We start from the raw sequence: 5,588 nt of genomic DNA on the forward strand, positions 1-5,588 counted from the left end.
CCATTTCTATCCTTTATCGAACCCATCTTTGCATGAAATGTTCCCTTGGTATTTCTAATTTTCTTGAAGAGATCTCTAGCCTTTCCCATTTTATTGTTTTCCTCTATTTCTTTGCACTGATCACTGAGGAAGGCTTTCTTATCTCTCCTTGCTATTCTTTGGAACTCTGCTTTCAGATGGGTATATCTTTCCTTTTCTCCTTAGCTTTTCGCTTCTCTTCTTTTCTCAGCTATTTGTAAGGCCTCCTCAGACAGTCATTTTGCTTTTTTGCATTTCTTTTTCTTGGGGATGGTCTTGCTCCCTGTCTCGTGTACAATGTCATGAACCTCCAACCAGAGTTCATCAGGCACTCTGTCTATCAGATCTAGTCCCTTAAGTCTATTTCTCACTTCCACTGTATAATCATAAGGGATTTGATTGAGGTCATATCTGAATGGTCTAGTGATTTTCCCTACTTTCTTCAATTGAAGTTTGAATTTGGCAGTAAGGAGTTCATGATCTGAGCCACAGTCAGCTCCCAGTCTTGTTTTTGCTGACTGTATAGAGCTTCTCCATCTTTGGCTGCAATATACTCATTCTGATTTCAGTGTGGGCCATCTGGTGATGTCCATGCGTAGAGTCTTCTCTTGTGTTGCTGGAAGAAAATGTTTGCTATGACCAGTGTGTTCTCTTGGCAGAACTCTATTCGCCTTTGCCCTGCTTCATTCTGTATGTACTCCAAGGCCAAATTTGCCTGTTACTCCAGGTGTTTCTTGACTTCCTCCTTTTGCATTCCACTCCCCTATAATGAGAAGGACATCTTTTTGGGGTGTTAATTCTAGAAGGTCTTGTAGGTCTTCATAGTGAAGTGAAGTCGCTCAGTCGTGTCCGACTCTTTGCGACCCCACAGACTGTAGCCAACCAGGCTTCTCTGTCCATGGGATTCTTCAGGCAAGTGTACTGGAGTGGGTTGGCGTTTTCTTCTCCAGGAGATCTTCCCAACCCAGGGATCGAACCTGGGTCTCCTGCATTGGAGGCAGACGCTTTACCATCTGAGCCACCAGGGAATCTCGTAGGTCTTCATAGAACCTTTCAAATTCAGCATCGTCAACATTACTGGTCAGGGCATAGACTTGGATTACCTTGATATTGAATGGTTTGCCTTGGAAACGAACAGAGATCATTCTGTTGTTTTTGAGACTGCATCCAAGTACTGCATTTCAGACTCTTTTGTTGACTATGACGGCTACTCCATTTCTTTTAAATGATTCTTGCACACAGTAGTAGATATAATGGTCATCTGAGTTCAATTCACCCATTCCAGTCCATGTTAGTTCACTGATTCCTAAAATGTCGACATTCACTCTTGCCATCTCCTGTTTGATCACTTCCAATTTGCCTTGATTCAGGACCTAACATCCCAGATTCCTATACAATATTGCTCTTTACAGCATTGGAGGTCAGTTTTGAATTATCTGTCAAAATAACTGAGGGACTTCCTTAGTGGTCCAGTGGTTAAGAATCTGCCTTGCAATGCAGGGGACATGGGTTCAACTCCTGGTCAGGGTATTAAGATCCCACATGCCTTGGAGCAACTAAGCTTTTGCACAGCAACTACTGAAGCCCACATGCCACAATTAGAGTGTCTATGCACTGCAATAGAAAAAGATCCCAAGTGCCACCACTAAGACCCAAAGCAGCTACGTAAATGAATAAATATGTTTTTAAAAAATAAGTGAACTTACCCTTTGACTTAGCAGTTTTATTTCTAGGGTTTTACTTAATAGGTTGACTTGTAGGTGTGCAAAACATACAAGATTATTCATCATGGCATTGTTTAATTTAGCAAAAAATTAGAAGTAACTTTGCACATTAGTAGAGGACTTGAATTATGGTAATGCTTTCAAATGAAAACTTGCAATTAGAGAATAAAAATCTTCAACATACATTGTTGAATTTACAAAAAAATTCAAGATGCCCTAGTGTGAAAAATATGTTTCCATATACTTAAGGAGAAGAGGCCATATGTAATGTTTTCTTGTATGTACATTAAAATAAATCTCAAACAGTAGACAGGGAACTAGAAAACACTTGCTTCCAGAAAAGAATACTTGAATAGCCAGAACGGAAAGAGATCTCTTCCTGGATACCTGGACACGTTTTAGTATATTTTGAATTTTGAAAGATGTGGGTATCTTACCTACCATATTTCCCCTATCTAAGATGCCATCAATTGCAAAATGCAGCATTCTCTCATGTACAGCTAAGAACAAAAAGCTGCCATTTACCTGTAAAACCTAAAACCCCACTGATTATAAGAGAAATCCTGATTTCAAGATGTACATCTTTGGAAGCAATAAATATACAGTTTTCAATGTGCATGTTAGAAACAATAAAACATGCCTTCAAAATAAAATATTAAAAATATTTTCAAGAAATATCTATTTGTTTTTATATGTGTAGAAACTGTCCGAATGAACGTGTGCTGAACAGTTCCAGCAATTATTGCTAGGTAGTAGAATAGGGGCGGTTTTTATTTTCTTCTCTGTATCCTCTGCATTTTCTAAACCTTCGACAAGGATCAGTTCAGTTCAGTCGCTCAGTCGTGTCCGACTCTTTGCGACCCCATGATTCACAGCACGCCAGGCCTCCCTGTCCATCACCAACTCCCCGAGCTCACTCAAACTCACGTCCACAGAGTCGGTGATGCCATCCAGACATCTCATTCTCTGTCGTCCCCGTCTCCTCCCACCCCCAATCCCTCCCAGCATCAGACTCTTTTCCAGTGAGTCAACTCATCGCATGAGGTGGCCAAAGTATTGGAGTTTCAGCTTTAGCATCAGTCCTTCCAATGAACACCCAGGATTGATCTCCTTTAGAATGGACTGGTTGGATCTCCTTGCAGTCCAAGGGACTCTCAAGAGTCTTCTCCAGCACCACAGTTCAAAAGCATCCATTCTTCGGTGATCAGCTTTCTTCACAGTCCAACTCTCACATCCATACATGACCACGGGAAAAACCATAGCCTTGACTAAACGGACCTTGGTTGGCAAAGTAATGTCTCTGCTTTTTAATATGCTATCTAGGTTAGTCATAACTTTCCTTCCAAGGAGTAAGCATCTTTTAATTTCCTGGCTGCAATCAGCATCTGCAGTGATTTTGGAGCCCCAAAAAATAAAGTCTGACACTGTTTCCACTATTTCTGACAAGGATAAAGCATTACTTTTATGATCAGAAAAGTATGTTAGTAAATGCAGTGTGACCCTAAGTTTTAAAAGGGCCACTTAAGTCACCTTGTTTGTGGTGAGAACATTTTTAAGAAGTTGACCTTGTTGGTAATAAGCCCCCCATCTCCACGCCCTACCTAACAGTCTCCTTTGAAATTCCCTCCTGTCACTTAAATGGTGATTTCCCCAGCTTGTCCTCTTCCTCTTCTCTCCTTAGTCTGTCTGTTTTGACACAGAACCAGCTGTGTTACAGTTCAGGGTGTAGGCTGTGATGCCAGATGGACCTGTTGTGAATCTGGACTCTGATTCTTACTGGACAACCACTCCAGGCTTCGGTTTTTTCATCCACCAAATGGGGATGATACCTAAGAGAGTGGTTGTAATGATTAAGCGTGGGTGTGTATACAGTGGGTGCTGGCAGAGTAAATGACCTATCAACTCTAGTTATGCTGACTTGTCCCTGGATCATCTCCACACACAAGGTGTTGGTTATAATCTGTTTGCTGATGACTCCCAGATTTATTTTTCAGCCCAGATCTGTGTCCTGAGCTTTAGGCCTCAGGCTTTCTGGATATCCCCTCTTGGACATCACACACATACAACCTTATCGAAAACTGAACTCATTAGCACTCAAGCCAATGATCTGCTTTCCCTTTATTTTCTTCTACTTCCAGTCATCTTCTGGTTTGCTCTGGTGAGACACCTCATTGTTGACTTCATTTTGCTTGACATCACCCCTACCACCATGTCACACACACACACACACACACACACACACACACACACACACACACAGAATCAATCACTTTGTCCAACAGGTACAAACTTCTTCTCCATCCCCATTGCCATGTAGGCAACCTTCATCTCTCACTTAGATTGTGGCAGCATCTTCTGGGCTTCCCTCCATCCTCTCTCTTTCCCACGCTTCAGGCAGAATGATCTTCCCAATGAGAAATCTAATCAAGGTGTCCTTGTCTATGCTATTGTCGTTCAATCACTAAGTTGTGTCCAACTCTTTGCGACACCATGAACTACAACATGCTGGGCTTCCCTGTCCTTCACTATCTCCTGGAGTTTGCTCAAACTCATGTCCATTGAGTTGGTGATGTTATCCAACTATTTCACCCTCTGTCACCTCCTCCTTCTTCCCTCCAGCATCAGGGTCTTTTCCAGTGAGTCGGTTCTTCCCATCAGATGGCCAAGGTACTGGAGCTTCAGCTTCAGCATCAGTCCTTCCAATTTATATTCAGGGTTGATTTCCTTTAGGATTGACTGGTTTGACCTCCTTGCTGTCCAAGGGACTCTCTATGTTAGCTGTCAATGAGTTCCCATTAATCTTAAAACAAGCTCTTTTTATATGGTTATGCATCCTATTTCTTTATTCTTTCTTCCCCCCAATCTTATTTCATGTCACTGACACTTGATGCCAGCCATAATGAACTGCTGTAAATTTCTAAAGGGATCTGTTGTCTGGTTTCACTCAAGACTTTTGCACAGGTTGCTTCCTCTAATTGGAACCCACTCTCCACTCTTTGCACAGCTAATGCTTGCTTTCCATTAGGCCTCAGATTAGATGACTTTGTCTCAGAAAGCATCTCCCAAACCCAGTTCTCAGCTGGTTTTGCCTTCCAGATGCTCCCACCGTACCTGCACTTCTCATAAAGGATTTTGCAGTCTTTGCTTGCTTTTCCTCAACTCACCTTGACACTTCTTTTTTTCCTAATTTTATTTTATTACAGTTTTTAAAAGGTTACTTTCCATTTACAGCTATTACAAAATATTGGCTATATTTCCATATTGTATGATACATTCTTGAGTCTTTCATACATCTAAAAGTTTGTACCTCCCACCCTCACTCCTAAATTCCATTCTCCCCAACTGATAATCACTACTTTGTTCTCTGTGAGTCTGTTAGAGCAGTATTTTAAAAAATTTTAATTGGGGTATAGTTGATTTACAATATCATGTTAGTTTCAGGCATACAGCAAGCTGATTTAGTTATATACATACATGTAGTCTTTTTCAGGTTTTTCCCCTTCTAGGTTATTACAGACTATTTAGCAGAGTTCCCTGTGCTATACGGCACAAGGTATTCAAAGTGTACAGGTGTACAGCAAAGCAATTCAGTCATACATACATATCTATCTATCCTTTTTCAAATTCTTTTCCCATTTAGGTTATTACAGAAGATTGAGTAGAGTTCCCTGTGTTATACACTCGGTCCTTGTCGGTTATCTGTTTTAAATACAGCACTGTGCATTATGTCAGTCCCAAACTCCCAAGCTATCCCTGCCCAGCCCCATCCTTTCCCCCTGATAACCATAAGGCTCATTCTCTAATGAATGAGTTTGGTGAGTCTGTTTCTATTTTGCAGATAAGTTC

At 41.2% G+C, this 5,588-nt stretch overlaps 1 non-coding gene across 1 annotated transcript; it reads right to left on the reverse strand.

The window, feature by feature from the left end:
* Nucleotides 1-974: 974 nt before the first annotated feature.
* On the reverse strand, nucleotides 975-1,046 carry TRNAW-CCA (transfer RNA tryptophan (anticodon CCA)). The gene has a single exon. It is a non-coding gene; the product is annotated as a tRNA-Trp (tRNA).
* Between the last annotated feature and the right edge of the window lie 4,542 nt (nucleotides 1,047-5,588).

The sequence above is a fragment of the Moschus berezovskii genome, chromosome 8 (assembly GCF_049115385.1).
Source record: "Moschus berezovskii isolate FMDL1 chromosome 8, NW_MosBer_1.0, whole genome shotgun sequence".
NCBI lineage: Eukaryota > Metazoa > Chordata > Mammalia > Artiodactyla > Moschidae > Moschus > Moschus berezovskii.